The sequence below is a fragment of the Callithrix jacchus genome, chromosome 10 (genome assembly GCF_049354715.1).
Source record: "Callithrix jacchus isolate 240 chromosome 10, calJac240_pri, whole genome shotgun sequence".
In the NCBI taxonomy this organism is placed as follows: domain Eukaryota; kingdom Metazoa; phylum Chordata; class Mammalia; order Primates; family Cebidae; genus Callithrix; species Callithrix jacchus.
Window position 1 is genome coordinate 90,136,319 of NC_133511.1, and position 12,751 is coordinate 90,149,069.

At 38.7% G+C, this 12,751-nt stretch overlaps 1 protein-coding gene across 7 annotated transcripts in view; it reads left to right on the forward strand.

Moving 5' to 3' along the window:
• LUZP2 (leucine zipper protein 2) overlaps positions 1–12,751 on the forward strand; it is a 580,317-nt gene that overhangs the window by 46,047 nt on the left and 521,519 nt on the right. The gene's annotated exons all lie outside the window — the stretch shown is intronic.

Here is a 12,751-nt window from a genome sequence, read left to right on the forward strand (position 1 = left end):
TTGATCTTTTCAAAAAACCAGCTCTTGGATTTATTGATTTTTTGAAGGGTTTTTCGTGTCTCAATCTCCTTCAGCTCAGCTCTGATCTTAGTAATTTCTTGTCTTCTGCTGGGTTTTGAGTTTTTTTGATCTTGCTCCTCTAGCTCTTTCAATTTTGACGATAGGGTGTCAGTTTTGGATCTCTCCATTCTCCTCATATGGGCACTTATTGCTATATACTTTCCTCTAGAGACTGCTTTAAATGTGTCCCAGAGGTTCTGGCACGTTGTGTCTTCATTCTCATTGGTTTCGAAGAACTTCTTTATTTCTGCCTTCATTTCGTTGTTTACCCAGTCAACATTCAAGAGCCAGTTGTTCAGTTTCCATGAAGCTGTGCGGTTCTGGGTCGGTTTCTGAATTCTGAGTTCTAACTTGATTGCACTATGGTCTGAGAGGCTGGTTGTTATGATTTCAGTTGTTTTGCATTTGTTGAGCAGTGCTTTACTTCCAATTATGTGGTCAATTTTAGAGTAGGTGTGATGTGGTGCTGAGAAGAACGTGTATTCTGTGGATTTGGGGTGGAGAGTTCTGTAAATGTCCACCAGGTTTGCTTGCTCCAGGTCTGAGTTCAAGCCCTGGATATCCTTGTTGATTTTCTGTCTGGTTGATCTGTCTAGTATTGACAGTGGAGTGTTAAAGTCTCCCACTATTATTGTGTGGGAGTCTAAGTCCTTTTGTAAGTCATTAAGAACTTGCCTTATGTATCTGGGTGCCCCTGTGTTGGGTCCATATATGTTTAGGATCGTTAGCTCTTCTTGTTGTATCGATCCTTTTACCATTATGTAATGGCCTTCTTTGTCTCTTTTGATCTTTGTTGCTTTAAAGTCTATTTTATCAGAGATGAGAATTGCAACTCCTGCTTTTTTTGCTTTCCATTAGCTTGGTAAATCTTCCTCCATCCCTTTATTTTGAGCCTTCGTGTATCCTTGCATGTGAGATGGGTTTCCTGGATACAACACACTGATGGGTTTTGGATTTTTATCCAATTTGCCAGTCTGTGTCTTTTGATTGGTGCATTTAGTCCATTTACATTTAGGGTTAATATTGTTATGTGTGAATTTGATACTGCCATTTTGATTCTAAGTGGCTGTTTTGCCTGTTAGTTGTTGTAGATTCTTCATTATGTTGAAGCTCTTTAGCATTCAGTGTGATTTTGGAATGGCTGGTACTGATTGATCCTTTCTATGTGTAGTGCCTCTTTTAGGAGCTCTTGTAAAGCAGGCCTGGTGGTGACAAAATCTCTGAGTACTTGCTTGTTCGCAAAGGATTTTATTCTTCCTTCACTTCTGAAGCTCAGTTTGGCTGGATATGAAATTCTGGGTTGAAAGTTCTTTTCTTTAAGAATGTTGAATATTGGCCCCCACTCTCTTCTGGCTTGTAGTGTTTCTGCCGAGAGATCTGCTGTGAGTCTGATGGGCTTCCCTTTGTGGGTGACCCGACCTTTCTCTCTGGCTGCCCTTAGTATTCTCTCCTTTATTTCAACCCTGTTGAATCTGACGATTATGTGCCTTGGGGTTGCTCTTCTTGCGGAATATCTTTGTAGTGTTCTCTGTATTTCCTGCAATTGAGTGTTGGCCTGTCTTGCTAGGTGGGGGAAATTTTCCTGGATGATGTCCTGAAGAGTATTTTCCAGCTTGGATTCATTCTCTTCGTCCCCTTCTGGTACACCTATCAAACGTAGGTTAGGTCTTTTCACATAGTCCCACATTTCTTGGAGACTTTGTTCATTCCTTTTTGCACTTTTTTCTCTGATCTTGGTTTCTCGTTTTATTTCAATGAGTTGGTCTTCGACCTCAGATATTCTTTCTTCTGCTTGGTCAATTCGGCTATTGAAACTTGTGTTTGCTTCGCGAAGTTCTCGTATTGTGTTTTTCAGCTCCTTTAATTCATTCATATTCCTCTCTAAGGTATCCATTCTTGTTATCATTTCCTCGAATCTTTTTTCAAATCTTTTTTCAAGGTTCTTAGTTTCTTTGCATTGATTTAACACATGATCTTTTAGCTCACAAAAGTTTCTTATTATCCATCTTCTGAAGTCTAATTCCGTCATTTCGTCACAGTCATTCTCCGTCCAGCTTTGCTCCCTAGGAGGCGAGGAGTTCTGGTTTCGGGTGTTTTCCTCCTTTTTGCGCTGGTTTCTTCCCATCTTTGTGGATTTGTCCGCTGGTCGTCTGCGTAGTTGCTGACTTTTCGTTTGGGTCTCTGAGTGGACACCCAGAATGTTGATGATGAAGTATTTCTGTTGCTTGGTTTTCCTTCCACCAGTCTAGCCCCTTCACTGTACGACTGCTGAGGTCTGCTCCAGACCCTGCTTGTCTGGGGTGCACCTCTAGTAGCTGTGGCACAGCGAGGGTTGCTACCAGTTTCTTTTTCTGCTCTCTTTGTCCCAGGATGATGCCTGCCTAATGTCAGTCTTTTGGATATAGAGGGGTCAGGGAGCTGCTTGAGGAGACAGTTTGTACTTTATAGGGGTTTAATTGCTGAGCTGTGCACTCTGTTGTTCATTCAGGGCTGTTAGGCTGCTATGTTTGATTCTGCTGCAACACAGCTCATTAAACAACCTTTTTTTTTTTCTCAAATGCTCTGTGTTGAGGGGTTTGGGCTTTATTTTTGGATGTCCGATCAGGTGTCCTGCCCAGCTCAAAGGCAGACTAGCCACTGTTTGGCTGCTGAGGCTCCGCCCTGCTGTTGTGTGATTCGCGCTGTTCCTGCGGGCTCTGCTGTGGTCTCCGCCATGCCCTGCGGTGGAGTCTCTTCGTTGTAGCGTGTTGCCTCAGCAACGGCAGGCTGCGTCAGCAGTGGGCGTGTATCTCAGTAGGGACGGGTTGCCTCGGCAACGGCTGGCTGTGTCAGCAGTGGGCGTGTATCTCAGTTGGGGTGGGTTGCCTCGGTAGTGGTGGATGCCCCTACCCCACAGAGCGTCTCGGACTGTCTGCTCGGGATAGTTTGAAATCGCGGTTTTGTTCGTCCCACTGGGTATCCCAATCCCTGCAATCCCCTGGGCTGGCCTACTGTCCAAGTCTCGTTCAGTCTCAAGTCCAGCCCTCTCAAGTCTCAGGTTGCCAGTTCAACAGGGCACCCAGACAAGCGCACCCTGTGGGGATTGCTGGGTAGGGCCGGCCGCCGCCGCCCCGGCTGCCGGCTTCGCCAGGCAGACCTACTGCCTGGTGTCCCGTGTCTTTTTTATACTTAGGAGTTTCCCCGTTCTGTGGGCAACAAAGATCAGTCTGGAAATGCCGCTCTGACTCACCGTTTGCGGATTCAACAAGAAGAGCTCCAATCCTGGGTTGTTCTCACAGTGCCATCTTGAGTCCCGGATTTTCATATTTTTAAAGGAAACATAAAAGTATATCAAGGCAAAAAACTAAACCATGTCTTTCTTTACAATTATGACTCTTCAGGTATGTTAGAAGCTCACAAGCAGGGGGGTAGAATGTTATGGATTGGATGTTTAAGTTCCTCCGAAATTTATTTATTGAAACCCTGTCCCTCTGATATGATGGTATTTGGAGATGGGGCTTTGGGGAGGTAATTAGGGTTAGATAAGGTCATTAGAGGGGATCCCTCATGATAGGATTAATATCCTAATAAGAATAGGCCTTGGAGAGATTGCTCACTCTCTCTGTCTGCCATGTGTGGATGCAGCAAGAACCAAGACATCTACAAATCAGGAAGTGTGCTCTTATCTGGAACCAAATCAGCCTTCACCTTGATCCTGGATCTCCCAGCATCCAGAATTGTGAGAAAACAAATTTCTGTTGTTTATACTGCTCAGTGTATGGTATTTTATTATGGTAGCTTGAGCAGACTAACACAGCATGCAAACTCCTTTACAAGGATCCTGAAGTAATTTTTACCTTGGTACTATGTTAACTCTGGAAGGACAGAAAATGGGGGAGGATGTACTTGCAGATTAAAATTATTCAGCCACCAGCAGTATCTTTTATATGCTGATACTTGTGGAATAATGGTTATGGAAAATGGATGCAGTTATGACAGACTTTTAATGGAATCATACCCCAAAATAACACAAAACAAAAAAAATTGAAACAAAATAGACAAAACCTAATTTAAATAATTGCTGAGCTATTCCAAAGATGTAAACATGACACTTTAAGAAGTGAGGTTATGGCATCCACCTACAGTTTCTTCAGCCCAGAGGATTAGCTATCATGTCACTGCTGACTGCTTGAAGGAGAAATATTAAGTAAGGTACATCTTAGTCACAATTTGGCACTGTGTCCCTGACCGCTAACCTGGTGACTGTTGGAATCCTATATTCTATTTATATTATTAATTTAGATCCACTAGGAGAACATTCTTTGGGCTGAGAAAAAGAAGTAATCACTTTCTTATCTTTTACCATCTTCATTTTCAGTCTAAACTTTACGTCTAATGTGTATGCGAGTTTTATTTAACTCCCAGCTTCAGATTTCCACATGCCTATGTATTTGTTCACAAACAATCAATTATGCTGATTACTGAGGACATGGAAACTATGCTTTGGATGAAGGTTGAAGGGATACCATTAAGACTAAAAGCAAAACATTTATTATTCAAATTTTGCCTTCTGTCATGTAATCTCAGATGTGTCGAGTGATTACTGATAGTACAGTGAGAAGAATAATGATAAGAACCTATGCTTTCAGGAAGACAAAGCATGAAGATAAGTACAGCCCGAAATTCCAAAAATTCTAAAATTAAGCAACTTTACCATCCTCAGCATAACTTCTTCTATTTATATAGGAAAACAAACATCTGTTAGTTTGTTGCCATCATAAGAGTTTCTGCTATTCATAATCACGTATTTCTGAGACAGAATAGATTTATGTTTTAGGGAATTAATGGTATACCAAAAGATGAATTCCTATTGAGTTTAGTGTCATAAACATGTCAGATGTCAATGCCAAAAAAATGCGTCCTTACCAGTGATGTATATTGGAAAGAGAGTCTGCTAGGAAGCTGGAGATAACCTGAACATAAATTAAAAGTAATAAGGGAAAGAGTGAGGATAATGAAAATTAAAGATGATATATAGCAAAGGAACTACAATATTACTATCCCTCCTCCTCCTCCCCCCACACAGACACTGCATGTTCTCTTTGCTAGAAGAGAAAGGTTCTGAGTTAAATTTCAGAATCATGGAGGAGCCCAGCACACAGGAGAGAACAGAATATGTATGACAGTCACTTCTGGATTTCAGAAGTCATGAGGTTATACCCACAACTGATGCTTCAGACAAGATCAGCCCTTAAGACACAAGAAAAAAGGAAAGTATGTCCTCAGGAATTAAAATGTGTTTTTTTGTATAACATGTACCCAACTTAGTTATTACTGAATGTTAAATCAATTTGTGAGAATTTCCTGTGTGTGGAAAAAAAAGCGTTTATTCCTATTATGAGGAGTACACTGGAGCAGAGAGTGGGGTAGACCTTCAATTTTCATAATCAATGAAACAAAATAATATGGGTAAAAGTTGGGGAAAAGTCCTTATTTGAGTGCTAGCCATAATTTTACAGATGATTTTGGCAGTATGCTAATTTGCTAGTTTAGTAATAAATGATAATCACTTTTATTCAGGAAACTAGATGTTCTTTTATGCTTTTGAATGACTGTGTCACTTTTTTTAGTGGCAATCAATTCAAAGACTACATTTATTTATCAATAACACTTCAGAAAATAAATCTGTAACTATGGTTTCCAGAGTATTATGGGGTTTCTTTCCTTTGAATAATGAACTACAACAAGAGCAACACACACACACACACACACACACACACACACACACACAGGAAAACCTAGAAAAATTTAGAATGGAATTGGCAGTGAAATAAGGGCATGTGAAACATCAAAGTTTACTACAAGTAAATTAAAATTAAAAAAAAAAAGGAATCTTTATTACAAGTGTGTTCAGCACACGTTGGGGAAGATATGACATTACATTAAATATTGGGAGATTTTCAGATGTGCATATGTTTAATTGTAAGACAGATAATTATAGTAGATAGTTTTAATTTGAATATAAAAAAATGATACTTTAAGAACCAGAAAATATGTTTGGTTTATTTAAAATATAAATAATGCATCTATGAAAGGTATACTTTGACTTACTCTAGATGACTTAGCAACTCTGTGATATATATATTTTTTGGCATGGAGTCTCGCTTTGTCACCCAGACTGGAGTGTCTCTGCCTCTTGGGTTCAAGCAATTCTCCTGCCTCAGCCTCCTGTATAGCTGGGATTACAGGCTCACACCACCACACCCAGCTAAATTTTGTATTTTTAGTACAGACGGGATTTCACTATGTTGATCAGGCTGGTCTCGAACTCCTGACCTTGTGATCTGCCCGCCTCAGCATCCCAAAGTGCTGGGATTACAGGCGTGAGTCACTGGGCCCAGCCCTAACCCTGTGATATTTCTATCAGAGAACAACTAGAGAACACAGGTTCCTTGAAAGGGGACTGTGCCATTTTTAAAACTGAGTGCAATTTTGTTTTGTTCTCAAATTGGTATGATTGTGTCTATGTGACCAGGTCTCCTAAAAAAGCAGTCTCAGACTATGTGCATTATCCCAAAACTTTAGGTGACTTCCAAAAAGATGCAGGACTTATGAACATTCCATTTGAAATATGGTCATGAGCCATACAGATAGTTTGTATTGCTATGAGTGCAGACACAGAGACAAATGGAATCAATGCCCAGCACTTTGGGAGGCCAAAGTGGGCAGATCACCTGAGGTCAGGACTTTGAGACCAGCCTGGTCAATATAGTGAAACTCCGTCTCCACTAAAAATACAAAAACTGGCCTGGTGTGGTGGTACGTGACTATAATCCCAGCTACACAGGAGACTGAGGCAGGAGAATCTCTTGAACTCAGGAGGCAGAGGTTTGCAGTGAGCCGAGATAGCGCCATCGCATTCCAACCTGGATGACAAAGTGAGACTCAATCTCAAAGAAAAAAAAAATAGGTCAAGGGACTGCAATATTTCTGGGTTAGCCACACTTAGGTATTGTTAGTGTTTCATATAAAGATGAAGATATGTCCTGAGAATGCAGGTCTGGGTTAGCCACACTTAGGTATTGTTAGTGTTTCATATAAAGATGAAGATATGTCCTGAGAAATGCATCATTAAGCAGTTCGGTCATTGTATACCTGGCTCCAGTCTGATTGATTGCTGCTCAGAGGCCGAAAACACGAAAAGTGAGATGTGATGGAAAAAAAGCAACCTTATAACTTTTGGGGCTGAGAGAGACATCTAAGAAGGAAAACTTGGTGTTTCCTAAGAAGGAAACAGCTAGGGGTGATGCAGGAGTGTACAGGTCTGTGTTTCTTGTTCCAATGATCATCTTCAGTAATTGCCTGTCTGGAGGTCTGGTTTGTGTCATCCTATTTTCAGCCTGGTAGTAGTAGGCTAACATTCTAAAACACACACACACACACACACACACACACACACACACACACACACACCCCTACCTTTTTTGTTAAGTTCAGAGATACATGTGCAGGTTTGTTATATAGGTAAACTTGTGTCATAGGGGTATTTTGTACAGATTATTTCATCACTGAGCTATTGTTAAGCCTAGTACCCATTAGTTGTTTTTCCTGATCCTCTCTCTCCTCCCACACTCCACCTTCCAATAGACCCCAGCATCTGTTGTTCCCTACTATGTGTCCATGAGTTCCCATTAGTTATCTCCCTTGTATAAGTAAGAATATGTGGTATTTGGTTTTCTGTTCTTGCGTTAGTTTACTAAGGACAATGGCCTCCAGCTTTTTCCATGTCCCTGCAAAGGACATGACCTCTCTTTTTATGGCTATGTAGTATTCAATGGTGTATACATACCATATTTTCTTTATCTAGTTTACCTCTGTTAGGCATTAAGTTTGATTCCATGTCTTTGCTATTGTGAAGGCTGCAATAAGCACTATTTACCTGCATGTGTGTTTATGGTAGAACACTTATATTCCTTTGGCTATATACCCAGTAATGGGATTCCTAGGTCAAATGGTAGTTCTGTTTTTAGGACTTTAAGGAATTGCCACACTATTTTCCACAATGGCGGAACCAATTTATACTCCCACTAACAGTGTAGACATTTCCATTTTTCACTGCAACTCCAACAGCACCTGTATTTTTTGACTTTTTAGTAGCAGCCATTATGACTGTGAGAGGACATCTTATTGTGATTTTGATTTGCATTTCTCTAATGGTCAGTGATGTTGAGCTTTTTTTATATGACTGTTGAACACATGTATGTCTTCTTTTGAAAAATGTCTATTCATGTCCTTTGCCCACTCTTTAATGTCTTTTTTTTATTGCTGATTTAGGTACCTAATAGAAGTTGGAATTAGATTAGATCTTCCTCAGATACATAGTTTACAAATATTTTCTCACATTTTATAGGTTGTCTGTTTCCTCTCTTGATAGTTTCTTTTGCTGTGCAGAAGCTCTTTAGTTTAATTAGACCTCATTTGTCAATTCTTACTTTTGTTGCAGTTGCTTTTGAAGTCTTTGTCATGAATTCTTTGCTCATTCCTATTTCCAGAATGGTATAGCCTAGGTTGTCTTCCAGGGTTTTTATGGTCTGTGGTTCACATTTAAATATTTAATTTATCTTGAATTGATTTTTGTTTAACATATGGTATTAAGAAAGAGGTCCCAGTTTCAGTCTTCAGCATATGGTTAACCAGCAATCCCAGCGTTATTTATTGAATGGAGAGCCCTTTATTGATGCTTGTTTTTTTGATAGCTTTGTTGAAGATCACATAGGTGTGCAGTATTATTTCTGAGTTCTCTACTCTGTTCCATTGGTCAATGTATATGGTCTTGTGCCGGTACCATGCTGTTTCTCGTTGCTATAGCACCGTAGTACAATTTGAAGTTGGGTAGTGTGATGCCTCCAGCTTTGTTGTTTTTGCTTGGGATCGCCTTTGTTATTAGGGCTCTTGTTTGATTCCATATGAATTTTTAAATAGTTATTTCTAATCCTATGAAGAATATTGTTGATAGTTTGATAAGAAAAGCATTGAATTCATAAATTGCTTTAGGCAGTATGGCCATATTAACAATACGGATTCTTCCTATCCATGAGCATAGTTTTTTCAGATTTCTTTGAGCAGTGCTTTGCAGTTCCTCTTGTAGAGATTTTTCACATCCCTGGTTAACTGTATATCTAGGTATCTTATGCTTTTTGTGGCAATTGTGAAATGGATTGCATTCATGATTTGGCTGTTGGCTTGACTGTTGTTGGTTTGTAGGAACGTTATGGTTTTTGTACATTAATTTTGTATCTTGAGAATTTTCTGAAGTTGTTTATCAGCTTAAGGGCTGAGACTATGGGGTTTCTTAAATATAGGATTGTGTTGTCTACAAATAAGGAGTTTGACTTCCTTTCTTGCTGTCTGGATGCCCTTTATTTCTTTGTCCCGCCTGATTGCTCTGGCCAAAACTTCCAATACAATGTTGAGTAAGTATGGTGAGAAAGGGAACACTTGTCTGGTACCAATTTTCAAGAGAAATGCTTCCAGCTTTTCCCCATTTAGTATGAGGATGACTGTGGGTTTGTCATAAATGGCTCCTGTTATTTTGAAATGTGTTTCTTTGTGAGTAGTTTGTTGAGGGTTTTTAAAATGAAGGGATATTGAATTTTATCAAAGCCCTTTTTGCACCTATTAACATGATCATGTGAGTTTTGTTTTCAGTTCTGTTTATGTGGTATGAATCACATTTATTGCTTTCCTTATGTGGAACCAACTTTGCATCCCAGTGATAAAGCCTGCTTTATGGTGATGAATAAGCTTTTGGTATGTCATTGGATTCAGTTTGCCAGTATTTTGTGGAGGATTTCTGTATCAATATTCATCAAGGATATTGGCATGAAGTTTTGTTTTATTGTGTCTTTACCAGATTTTTGTATCAGAATGATGCTGGCCTCTTAGAATGAGTTTGGGAGGAGTCCTTTCTTCTCTAGTTTTTTAATAGCTTCAGTAGAAATGGTACTAGCTCTTCTTTGTACATCTGGTATACAATTCAGCTGTGAATCTTTCTGGTCCTGGGCATTTTTGTTTTTTTGTGGTTGGTAGGCTATTTATTACTGATTCAATTCCAGAACTTATAATTGGTCTTTTCAGGGATTCAGTTTCTTTCTGGTTCAGTCTTCAGAGGGTATATGTTTCCAGGAATTTATCAGTGTCTTCTAGATTCCCTACTGTTTGTTCATAAAGGTGTTCATAAGATTCTCTGATGATTATTTATATTTCTGTCCCAAAACATTCTTTACAGAATTAGGAAAAAAACTACCCTAAAATTTACTTGCAACTAAAAAACAGTTCAGATTGGCAAAGCAATCCTAAACAAAAAGAACAAAGCTGCAGACATTACACTACCCAGCTTTGTACTGCAGGGCTGCAGTAACTAAAACAACATGGTACTGCTGCAAAAACAGGCGCATAGACCCATTGAACAGGTTAGAGAACCCAGAAATAAAGCTTCACACCTACAACCAGCTGAGCCAACAATAATGAGCAATGCGTAAAGGACTACTTATTCAATAAATGATGATGAGATAACTAGTTAGTCATGAAAGAGATTAAAATAGGACCTATTCCTTTTACTATATATAACACAAAAGTATACTCAAGGTGGCTTAAAGACTTAAATGTAAAGCCTACAACTATTAAAAATCTTAGAAGAAACCATAGGAAATATCATTCTGGACATAGGCCCTGGTAAAGCCTTCATGACAATTTCAAAAGCAATTTCAACAAAAGCAAACATTTATAAGTAACACCTAATTAAACTGAAGACTACTGCACAGCAAAAGAAACTATCAAAAGAGTAAACCAACAGCCTACAAAGTGAAGTGGGAGTAAATATTTACAAACTTTGCATCTGACAAAGGTCTAATATTCAGAATCTAAAGTAAATCAATAAGCAAAAAACCAAACTACCCTATTAAGAAACTGACAGATATTTCTCAAAAGAGGACATCTATGTGTCCAATATGCATATTAAAAGGTTCTCAACATCACTAATCATTGGAGAAATGCAAATCAATACCTCAATGAGATATCATCTCTCACAAGTCAGAAGGACAATTATTAAAAGGTCAAAAAATAATACATGCTGGCAAGGGTTCAGAGAACAGGGAATGTATATACTGCTGGTGGAAATGTGGATTAGTTCAGCCACTGTGAAAAGCAGCCTGGAGGTTTCATAAGGAACTTAAAATAGAACTGCCATTTGACCCAGCAATGTCATTACAGAATGTATCCCCAAAGGATTATAAATCTTTCTACCATAAAGATACAGACATGCTTATGTTGGTTGCAGCACTGTTCCTAATAGCAAATACGTATAGTCCACCTAAATGCCTATCAGTGGTGGACTGGATGAAGAAAATGTGGTACATACACACCATGGAATACTATGCAGCCAAAAAAAGAGATTGTGTTCTTTGCAGCAACATGGATGGTGCTGGAATTAATGATGAAAAGAATTAATTCAGGAAGAGAAAACAAAATACCACATGTTCTCATGTGGTAGTTCAGTCAGGGTGTTGGCAAAAATATTAAGGGAAAATATTAGAGAAAATTATAGAAAATAGTCACAGACCTTCTTGGAAGGCTGGAAGGTTTTGTAGAAGCCTCCAGATAGAATTATGGCTGAAGGCTGCCTAATCCTTTTTACCTTTAGTTGATAAAGGAAAGCAAATAATAAAGGAATGTATGGGAGTTTATCTGAATACTTGTTTACTCGTGTGGTCCTAAAACCTTTAATATTTCATGGACCCCAGATGGGTTTCTCAGGGGAAGGACAACCAGATTTATCACTCGCAAATCGTGTTTGCTTTAAGCCTGGGAACCTGGTCTTTAATCTTTACCCTCTAGTGGTGTTGACTCCAAACCTTGGTCACTTAATGTGTGCTGAATAAAGGCCAGGAAGCATGTCTGGGCTGCTGGCCGTTAACTCCTGCGGGTGAAGGATGTGGACACCCCTGCCTGCTCATTCACTGAATATTGTGTCTGAGTAAATTTATTCATCTGTTGCAGGAGTGGGGTCTCCTGTCAGACCCCAACATTCTCACTTATAAGTGGGAGCTAAACACTGAGTATACAGAAACACAAAGAAGGAAACAATAGACACTGGTGACTACTTGATGGTGGATGGTGTGAGGATGGTAAGATTGAAAAACTATCTGTCAAGTACTATGCTTATTACCTGGGTGACAAAATTATCCAAATGCCAAACCCCTATGACACACAATTTATTCATTTAATAAACCTGCACAAAATATAAAAGTCCCCTGAATCAAAAATAAAGGTTGCAAATAAATAAATAAAAATAAGAATAACATGAAAGGAAAAGTTTTTAAAATATACTAAAATGTCTGTTAAAATTTTATAAAATATAAAAACATGGAAAATCCCTAAAATTAAATATCAAATGATATGAGAGGTATTTCATATTCTAGAACTAGATTTCTGCTAATTGGTTAATTTATTGTATTTTTTTATGGTAAATATTTTTCTCCTCAATTTTAAAGGCCTAGGACACTAATGTATACTGCTATAGACTTTACCAACACTGTATATTTAGCCTACATTACATTTGTTAAAAATTTTTTTCTTCAATAAGAAATTAACCTTGGCTTACTGTGACTTTTTTGCTATATACACTTATAACTTTAACTTTCTGATTCTTTCG